Genomic DNA, 10,919 nt, shown 5'->3' with positions numbered 1-10,919 from the left:
GGGCAAGTACATTGGTGCAGGAGCAGTGATGGGCCTGTGCTGGTGAATGTCCATGGAACCCATGGGTCAGGCAATCACACAAATGGAGCAGGTGTTGCACATGGTAAGAAATGTGCATCCTCTCAGGACACTTCTCCATGGCTAATTTTTGTCATCGATATGATCAGCACATTGTCCTTGGTCACTGTTCACTGAAACACTCCAACAGGTTAATGAGTACCTGGACTCTGAAACTACAGGACTGGGGACAGGCACAGCCACAGCCAGTGTGTGTTTCTTAAGCAGCTTGCACAACGGCATGTGTTAATGTGTTAACTGGGCTCTTCCGAGTGTCACCAAAGTAATCCAAAGTAAACCTTCGTGTTCTCACTGCATCCCTGCTGCTATGAATTCAAGAGCCACTCTTCCCTTTTCTCTTTGGAGCTGCAGTATCCGTGGGAGCAGCGGGTTTGGAGGGCAGCTTCCCAGAGAGGTGGAAAGAGGGAACACCTTCCAGCCAAGGCTTTTGCCTTCTTCCCGTGATGTTGAGGACAACCCTAGGGAGGGTATGAAACGGGTGGAGAAGAGTGTGACAAAGGAGTAAGGGAGACAAAAGCACTATGAAGAGTGAGGTTTCAGCAGGTGGCTGGTTTATTTTCATTCTGGCACTTTGACTGACTAAGGGGTGGGACTCTGAGCTGGGAGGCTTGGCTAAAAGGTCAGGGCAGCGCACTTGCAGGAGCACTTCACAAGACCAGCTTCCAGTGCATGGACAGGATTTGGGGTATCAGCAAGCTGACTGCTTAGCAGCTGACTGAATTCTCGGCTCAAGGATTCGGTGGTGGCAGGGTTTGAGACAGACACACTGGTCAACATGAGCACGGCAGGCAAAGTAAGGACAAGTTTCTATTAGAAGTTTCTTTCCTGCAGCTGAGTAGTGCATGTGTAAATGCAGTTTCTTTGCTGGGACACCCTTAGTTCTGGTGCTATAGCACAGATGAGAGTTTAGGAGGAAGCTGGTGCAGGAGAGCAGCCCTTACTTGCAGGCCACTGTACTCTCCTCTGAAATGGTTTTACATAAGAAAGAAGATAAAATATAAAATGAAGAACATTACTTGTGTACTTATTTATTTATTTATTTAAGAACTTGAGGTAAGAGCACCAGGATAAGAATAACCTTCCCCAGCATTAGTAAACTATTTTTAACCCCTGATTGGACAGTTTGAAACGTGATGCAATGTAGTAAGTGTTCAGATCAATGTATTTATCAGCTCCAGCAGTTTCTATTCTGAGATCCCGCGGTGGTTTAAGCTATTTTTAGCTTCTTTATTATTCATATCAGCTTGTTTTCAAAAAAACCCCATGGTTAATATTGTGTTACATTTTGGGGTGTAATTGTGATGATGTTAGAACAGTCATTAAATTTCAATATGTGCATAACAACTCTGGAGCTTAAGGTAATGATGATCCAAAGTAAGTATTATATGCATCAGTATGAGCGTATGTATCAGTACTGAGCTGGGACTGAAATGAGTATTTGCATCTTTGCTAGAAAGTGAGAAGAGAGATGTAGGTGAATTCCACTGCTGAAGACAGTATATGTTGCTTCTTGCGCTACCTGAGAGATCCTAACTTGGAGACATGCAGGCAAGGTCGATGGACAGGAACCCAGAACCTAGGAAACGACTGAAGGCCTGTGCCTTGCTGTAATGTGCCTTAAGAAAGTATGGGGATCGGTACTGCTGTTACTGCCAGCTGTCTTCACTATTTTAAAGCCACACAAAACAAGAGGGGACAAAAAATAAATGCTCTCTTTAAGATACCACAAACGCAAAATAACCTGTAGTTCACTTGTAGGTAAATTCACCAAGTTTGGGGTTTTTCCCTGTAGTTTTCTTGCTCCTCCCCTGAAATATGAGCTGGCGTTTCACATGCAGAAATATACGATTCTGTCTGTGTGGTGACTTGCAAGTGCCATTCCCTTTTTCTTTGCTCTGTTTGCAGATTATTAAATGCAAAGCAGCAGTAATGTGGGAAGCCAATAAACCATTTTCTATTGAGGAAGTGGAAGTTGCCCCACCAAAAGCGCACGAAGTTCGCGTAAAGGTACTAAAAAATAAAAATCAAAACACCTATTATTCTGTCTTGCTGTTTATCAGGATCAGTTCTATAGATTTTTAGGATCCAGTCAGAAGACATTCAATAGCTGAGTAGTTAGTATTCAGTAGTTACTATTCAGTAGTTACTATTCAGTAGTTACTATTCAGTATTCAGTAGTTACTATTCCTGTGGAATATGCTTCAAATCCTGAATTTGATCATGAGGGTCTTTTTAAAAAGAAGAAAAGACTTGTTAGGATTAGGTTTTCAGTTTTCTAAGACATTTGTGCTTCTGATGGGCTGAAGAAATCACAGCACAAGGCAAAGATCTGATTCTTCTGTAGTATGGAGCAAGAATTTCTCTTTTACTTTGAGTCTGTGCTAGGAAATAGCTCAGTAGGGTGGGAGCTTCGTTTTTCAACTGGGTGCTGAGCATCTCTCACATTTCAGGACCTTTCTCAGTGGGATTCAGCAGCTGTTTTTATTTTAGAGCAGTTTCAAGTGTTAGACCAGTGAGAAGAACCCTCTCGTGGGGTTGACAACTCCATTTGTCAGAACAAAAGCTCTACAGACATACCTGAATGTTTCAAAAGAAATACTGCTACTGTGCTACCTGCAAGAAAAGGCAAATGTGATATAAAATACTATGTATAGCCTCAATTTTTGTATGTATGACATATACGTATATTTAAAATACATAAATAACATATAATAATTAAAATGTAATTATATATGATGCTATGCCATTGTATAACATGTATTTTATGTAACATATCTCTTATATATTGTAATATCATCTGAAATAAGGAATAGAAAATATATATAATATTTCTAGGTTTATAAATACTATTTGATGGTTAATTTATATTTACTTGATATGATAATCTTTCTACAATATTGCAACCTTTTTCTATTTATGTATTTATCTATAAATATTGAAATATTTTATTGCATTCTGTTCTTCATATATGATTACATTGCTAGAACTTGGGTCCTGCCAGATAATCAATGAGACTTCCTACGGAGCTCAGTAGTGCAGAGCAAACATTCCCAAAGGAGCCTTGCTTTGTAGATTAAAGGCTAACGCAACCTATGAAAATCATGAATCACGCAAACTAAAGTGTTTTCCCTGTAGTTATTATGTGTATATGTGATTTTGGAAGGAAGCAAATCACTTCTCCAAAGGTATGATACCATTTCACTTCCACATATGACATGACGTAGTTAAATGCTGACATATTCTTGTCTTTCTTCTAAATCAGATGGTGGCCACAGGGATCTGTCGCTCTGATGACCATGTGATAACTGGTGAACTGGTTATGCCTTTTCCAATAATTCTTGGGCATGAAGCTGCTGGTATTGTGGAGAGTGTTGGGCAGGGAGTAACCTCAATCAAACCAGGTGTGAAACAGCACTGAACACAAACTCTCTGCTGATTCTCCTATTTCCTGACACTCCTGTCTAAGTCAAAGATGATTACATGCATAAGTGCTTATATTGCAGAGGAGAAAATGTTCCAACTCTGATTTTCTTCAAGGCTATCTTAAACGATGCTACATGGTGTCTACATCTTTTTGTGTTACCATTCTTGATTTATTTTCAGATTTTCTATTCAATTTCTTTGGTTTTGGGAAAAACATCTGCAGCTTGCTTTCTACCTACGTCATGGGATTAAGAACAGATTCTTTGCTCTTTGACACAGAAAATCAGCTATTACAGGTTCTCTAACCCCAGTTTATACAGCTCATCTCAAGAGTAAGTCAAAGCAAAGCACTGGTCAACATGTCAAAACACTTTCTTTCCATTCTCCTAACAGTCAAATAACCCACTGACTTCAGTAGACCCGAGCTCAGGTCTGTGTGTTCCATTACTTCATTTCAAAGATATCAGGGCATGACTGGGGTGCCCACCCTGCTGCAGGCTTTGCTTTTGCTTTGCACAGTACCAGTGCAGGTGAGACAGCACTGCTCACTGAGAGCTGGGTTGCTTTGAAGAGGACACTTCTCTGGACCAGCTGCTCCTCTCCCTACGCTCCCTTGGAACCACAGTGGGTAGAAAGAGAAGTTAGTGAAAGATGCTGATGTTCCTCCAACTGCTGCAAGATGAGACAGCATTTCTGTACATCTGTGTGGAACCAAACAGACTCTAATAAGGACTAAATTATTAACAGAAATTATGCAGTGAACAAAATCTGCACAGTAGTGCTTGATTTTATCCAGGCAGTTTGTTACAATACCTAAGTAGTTCATTTTTAACACCTCCGTATTCCCAGTGCCTTTGTACTGACAACAGATATGTAGTCTGTCCAAAGCAGGTTGGTAAGTGAGATAAGAAAAAATTTTACTTGGCCTTTCTGCTTTAGCTCCAAACAAATATGTATATTGCAAATTTCAGTGACAGCTCTAGCTGCTTTTTCTCTTCCATCTGGCTTCATAAATCACTCTATTGTCTAATTCTAGCTGCCACGTGTTTCCGGGTGAAACAGCAGGCCTGAACACACACAAAATCATGTTTCTTGGCTGTTGCTTAGTTTACACCTTCAAGTTCTAAAAAGGACTCCCAAGATGTGCAAAGTTTCTTTGACAGAATGATTACTAGGCCTGTGTCACAGTTCTAAGTTAGCTGAGGGCCGGGGCAGAGGGGGAGCGTTTCATGTTCTGTGGGTATTTTCCATGTTTTAGTGGTAATCAAAGATTTCCCTTGCTTTTCAATGTGTCAAGGATTAGCTACATTTTAGAGCTGCCAAATCACAAATTGATCTCTGTTAGGGGTTACCTGTTTAGAGATTATGAGGGATTTACCACACATCATTGCTGTGGAAAAGGCATAGCAGTAAAAATTGTACTGGGAAGCTGTGTGCTATTTTGTCCATCATGTAAGAGTGCTAGAGAAAGAGAGATGTCTTATCTTGTGTGTGTCACTGCTTCTCTGACAAACATTTTACCTGCTTTACTCCAATGCAAGAGTAAAATAGGAAAGAGACTCAAGAGGGTTGGTAAATTAATGCTCAATTTCCCATTCTCTGTATGCGCAATTTACAGCCGTGTTATCTTGGCCCTCCAATCTCCTGTTGCAGTGGGTGCCAATTTTTATCTCAGTTTCTTTACCTGTGTATTACTATTTTCCTTTCAAGTAGAAGATGCAATAAACTGCTGAATGAGTACTTCGGGAATGTCAGCAGCTAACGGAGTTCTATGACATAGCTCAGATTCAGTTCTGTGAAAGACACCAGGAGGTTTGTGTATTGAAATCAGTTGTCATAACTTTGCCCTGGTTACGTTCTTTCTGACAGAGAGAGATGGTGTATCCTCCACGGGCAGCAGAAGGCAATAGAATCATAGAATCATAGAATAGTTTGGGTTGGAAAGGACCTTAAGATCACCTCGTTCCAACCCCCCTGCCATGGGAAGGGACACCCCACACTAAACCATGTCACCCAAGGCCTCATCCAGCCAGGCCTTGAACACCGCCAAGGAGGAAGCATTCACAACCTCCTTGGGCAACCCATTCCAGTGCCTCACCACCCTCTCAGTAAAGAATTTCTTCCTTATATCCAATCTAAACATCCCCTGTTTAAGTTTGAACCCATTACCCCTTGTCCTGTCACTACAGTCCCTGATGCATAGTCCCTCCCCAGCATCCTTGTAGGCCCCCTTCAGATACTGGAAGGCTGCTATGAGGTCTCCACGCAGCCTTCTCTTCTCCAGGCTGAACAGCCCCAACTTTCTCAGGCTGCCTTCATACAGGAGGTGCTCCAGTCCCCTGATCATCCTTGTGGCCCTCCTCTGGACTTGACTCCTAGCACACATTTGCTTAGGGATTAAATACATTTGCTCCATGTTTTTATGTGCATGCTTCTTGTTTGCCTTTTTAAATCCTGTTATTCCTGTATTATTTCTAGGAGATAAGGTTATTCCACTCTGTGTGCCATACTGTGGGGAGTGCAGCTGCTGCTTAAGCGCCAAGGATAATCTGTGCATCAAAAATGAGTGAGTTTTCCTGGGTCACCTACAACCCTTATTTGACTTTCTATTTATACAAAGCTGATCACACTCAACAGATTTCACTTGCCATCATTTCTGTTCATCTTTCAAACAGCCTTTTTTTCGGGTACTGGATTAATGCCTGATGGCACCACTAGATTCACCTGTAAAGGAAAAGCAATTCACCATTTTATGGGTACCAGCACCTTCACTGAATACACAGTACTGCATGAAACTTCTGTAGCCAAAATCGATTCTGCTGCTCCTCTGGAAAAAGTTTTTGTAATTGGCTGTGCATTTTCAACTGGTTATGGGGCTGCTGTGCAGACTGCCAAGGTAAGCATCATGGTGGGTGTTTCTGGTAACTCATGACGGCCTATTCAGGATTGTATGGCCTGCATGTGGGGTATCAGCAGAGCAGCCAGGAGGTACAGACTCTGTTGCAGAGTTCAGGATGGAAGGAAGATGCTTGGGTTTTGCCTACTTCAGTTTCTGTGTCTCTAAGGTACTGAGAAGCCTTCAAATCAAAATCCAGTAAAAATGCGTATTACCATCTGTTAATTTTTCTCTCATGGCTTTATTACCCCTAGAAAAAACATTACAAAGGAGATGATTTGTTTTATTGTAACTGGAATCTAGGAAGCCTATATTTGCAACACTCAGAAATCGTAGCAATACACAAATGTGACTTTTACAGGTGTCATTGTCTCCAGTGGCACTACAGATTTTAACACCACTGGAATATAAAGCGTTGTAGAAAAAAAAACATGTCTCTGAACCTAAAGCTTGAGAAGAGTGATGAAAATCTGGTCTCAGAAATGTATTTTAGGGACAATTTATCTTAGTCACATGTAGGATTATAACAGTATAGCTGGCTGCTGCACTAGTAGGCATGGATGTGCAAATTCCTTCTCAGCAGGTAATCTCTAAATTACAAGAAGTAGCTTAACTGAAAACATGTTGGTAGTAAGAAAAAGCATTGTACTTTATAGACTGTTAGAGTATGGCATGTTTGTCTGGGTATTACAGGTGGAACCAGGCTCCACCTGTGCCATCTTCGGCCTTGGAGGAGTTGGCCTCTCTGTTATCATGGGCTGCAAGGTGGCTGGAGCTTCCCGCATCATTGCTATTGATATCAATAATGACAAGTTTGCCAAGGCCAAAGAACTGGGAGCCACAGACTGCGTCAACCCTAGAGATTTCAAGAAGCCTATTCACGAGGTGTTGATCGAAATGACTGGCCAAGGTGTGGACTACGCCTTTGAGGTTGTCGGCCATATCGAAACCATGGTATGCAACCAAAAGATGTCATCAAATGAGGCATTAGTGTGTTAGGTCTGTCTTTGCTAACCCAGTAAGCACCAAGGTTGAGGAGCTGAGAGCCACTGGCAAAGTGTCAGGCTACCTTCAAACCTCGTATGTCCAGCTGTCTGCCATTGAGATGCAGGGGCATGCTCAAAACCTTAGGGCAGAGAACTTGAGCATAGTCCCGTGGCCTAACCAGGGTGGCTAAATTTCACATAGCCCACTGTCTGCTTTCCAGCAGTGGCTTATCGCTGATGTCTAAGACAAAATGGGGAGGGAGAGCAAAGCTAGGACATAGCTAACCCCTGACAACAAACACAACGGTGTGAGCAGATTCAATGGACACTGTTTGATGTGGTTTCAGTTACAAAAAGTGAATTGCAAGCAGAGCCCTGAGAGGAGGAGGAATGCAAACTTGGGCCTCAGCGGCAAATCTTGTGTGACTGTGGGCGTCCCTCTGTTCCCAATGCAGACCTCAGCCTTGGCCTGTTGCCATTACAACAGTGGAGTCAGTGTGATTGTGGGAGCGCCTCCTGCAGCACAGAAGATCACTTTTGACCCCATGCTCATCTTCACTGGTCGCACCTGGAAAGGCTGTGTCTTTGGAGGTAAGGGCTTGGAAAGAAGTGATTTAACTGGCTTGGGAAACTTGCAAGTTACCTGGAATGAAATAGCATATGTATAAATTCATTGCTTAGGTTGTCCTACTGGAAGTAATATTGATGGCTGTTTTGCTGACAAAGAAGCACAAAGGGAACTAGTTATGGAAACTATTAGTTAATGGTGAGAGAAAGAGAGAGAAAACCAGAGATGGAGGTGGGAGAGAAGAGACAGAGGAAGAGTAGAAGACAAAAAGATAGGAAAAAAAATAGTGGGGAAAAGGAGAAAGGAAATAAAGGGGGCAAATGAGAAAAAAAAGAAGTGAGGGAGAAAGAAAGGTAGAAGGAGAGAGGAAAATGAGAGGGAGGGGAGGGAGGAGAAGAGATAAAAATAGAAAAGAAAAAACAGATAAGGAGAAAGAAAAGGGAAAGATAAGAGAAATGGACAAAGGAAGATAAAGCTTGACAAGCCCAAGCTCGCTCAACACAAAGCTGAAGGCCACCGAAAACTTGGCTCCAGCAGCAGGTTTTCTCACTCCCAGCCACTTCCTCTTATGTATTCAATAGACACCTGAATAGAACAGCAGAGACAAATCAGGTTCCTCTGGAAGGACATCTGACTGAGACAGTTTTATCTAGTACTGCTTGAAAGAAAAAAGAGGCATATCTACCCCATGCCCCCCTCAGTTTTGATCAGTCAATCCAGTTTCCAGTTCCCAACGTGGATGTCCCCACTCTGGCTTTTGTATGATGTGTGGTTTAGTGAGCAGCAGACGTCAACAGACAAGTTGGAACAGTATTTAATGTGGGGAAAAGTTTGGATTCTGTAAAGATTAAAATTTTTAGAGGTCTGCCACCAGTAAAGCACTTATTGGGCTTGTTGTATGTAGAACAGCTGCACTTCAACCCATGTTTTCTGCTGGCCCTCTGTGTTACAGGGGTAAAGACATGCTGCAGCATTTCATCATGCTGTTCTCTTATTGAAAGTTTACCTAAAACTTTAAGCTGCCAATGGGTTTATGTATTTCCCAAGCCTTTGATGTTTCATTTTGCATTATCTGTGGGTTTTTTCAGGCTGGAAGAGTAAAGATTCAGTCCCTAAACTGGTTGCTGACTACATGAAGAAAAAATTTGTTCTGGATCCATTAATAACTCATAGACTTCATTTCACTAAAATCAATGAAGGAATTGATCTGCTAAGGACAGGGAAGAGGTAAACCATGTTTAATTGTAAAAGTTCTGTATAAATAACCTAAAGCAGCTGTATGGTAACGCAGAGCGTGACTTCACGGTGGAGAAGGGGAACGGCAGCACACTACATCCCTTAATCTTGCCCAGTATGGTTCCCTGGGTTGCAGTTGTAGTGATACAGGCAGCAAAGCTTCAGCTTTGGAAATACATTGAGCCCTGTCTTTCCTTGTAGAGGAATTTTCACATTTTAGTTTGAACAAAGACACTGGGTGGCAGAGGAAGAAAAGACCCCAGCAGTGAGGAAGTCTGTGCTCACTACCTGTTGGAAAAGAGCACACAAACAAGGGAGCTTGGGAATGCCAAGCTGTGGAGTGCCAGGGTCAAATGCGTCACATCTGAAGAAACCTCTTAGGCTGAGGAGCAGGAGCACAGAAATAGACAATATTGACTAGAAGAGCAAGTCACCATTCCTGTGGTGAATTACAGTCCCAGTGCAATTAGTCCTAAAGTCACTGGGTAGTTTACCCTGAATTCTGGGGCTTTTCACGAAAGAAAGTGCTTGATGTATACAAACATTGCAAACTCAGAATTTAGCTCTCATGCCTTCCTCAAATCTTGTGAGAGTTCAGCTCAGGCTCTGTTTTCATGGAGTGTTGAAATTGGAAATATTGTTTGCCAGAGACATTTGACAAGATTTGCATGGGAATAACTGGAAATTCTCCTTGGCGGAAGTGGGAAATACATGTGTGTACCTCAGTGCGTGTGGGGACTACCCTTTTTGTAAGGTCTAGCTGTGTACAACTTACGCAGTCTGGAGAATTACATTCACGTTTTCTTTTCATTGTCATTTGCTGGCAGTTATTTTAGGTGTTGCTTGCTCTAAATGTATAAAGCATGTAAGAAAAGAATTTAGCCGCTGAGGTTTGTTCTAAGGTTCTACCTACACAGCACGCATGTCATTTTTTGGCTGTCCTTATTTTAGATGAGCTGTAAATGCCAGTTTTAGGTCTAGTGTAGCAAACGGGAAAGCCATGAGGACAGAGACGCTATCAGCTTTGCTAAAAGACTGGCAGTCCACCTGAAGACGGAGGCCTGTTGCAGCTGACCATCATCACTAGAAGAAACACTTCAGTGTTTCAACACAGAACGAGCTGTGCCACTCAGAGGTTACCCTTAAGAGCCATTTGTAACTGCAGAGACGTGTGTCAGCCCCACTCTGAGGACTTCCCAGGCTCTGTCTGGTGATGAGTTGCCAGGAGCCCCGAGTTCATGAGTGAAGGCTATGCAGTTTTGCATGAATGTTGTTCTCCGCAGCACAGTTTGCACATCTGCTTTGCAGTGGTGCTGCAGTGGGGGCTGGGGTGGGCAAGGAGGGAGTACCCTGGCTGACAGCATTAGCCTGCATTAGCAGAGAAAACAGCAGTGTTTTTCTGATGTTAGCCCAGGGGCTTATCTACTGCCACTAACTTGTCCCTTTATATTGCAGTATTCGCACTGTCCTGGTGTTTCAGGATTCCTAATTGTTAACAGCAGATGGCTTAGCACCAGTACAAACTTCATTATCCTCCAGTACAACTGGTATGAAACACAAGCCAAGATGTTTCTGAAAGGTCCACCACGTCCCCTCGGAATAAAAGGATCAAGCTCAAACGCCAGACTTCAAGCACAGTGTTCATAAATGAAATAATCTTTTCTTCTGCCTCTTTCTACTGATTCTTGCTTTAAATCCTCTTTACACAGAAGAAATTGTGCTGCAGTTTTCC

At 42.4% G+C, this 10,919-nt stretch overlaps 1 pseudogene across 1 annotated transcript; it reads left to right on the top strand.

Annotated features, from left to right (window-relative positions):
* The first annotated feature begins 853 nt into the window (after nucleotides 1-853).
* Nucleotides 854-10,676, top strand: LOC308231458 (alcohol dehydrogenase 1-like; annotated as a pseudogene). Its single transcript has 9 exons — nucleotides 854-871; nucleotides 1,984-2,085; nucleotides 3,341-3,479; nucleotides 5,980-6,067; nucleotides 6,177-6,397; nucleotides 7,091-7,351; nucleotides 7,839-7,974; nucleotides 9,040-9,178; nucleotides 10,643-10,676. The product of its transcript is annotated as an alcohol dehydrogenase 1-like (transcript).
* The last annotated feature ends 243 nt before the right edge of the window (nucleotides 10,677-10,919 follow it).

The sequence above is a fragment of the Psittacula echo genome (genome assembly GCF_963264785.1).
Source record: "Psittacula echo genome assembly, chromosome: 1".
In the NCBI taxonomy this organism is placed as follows: domain Eukaryota; kingdom Metazoa; phylum Chordata; class Aves; order Psittaciformes; family Psittacidae; genus Psittacula; species Psittacula echo.
The sequence above is the reverse complement of the archived record's forward strand: the minus strand, read 5'-3'. Positions and strand labels throughout refer to the sequence as shown.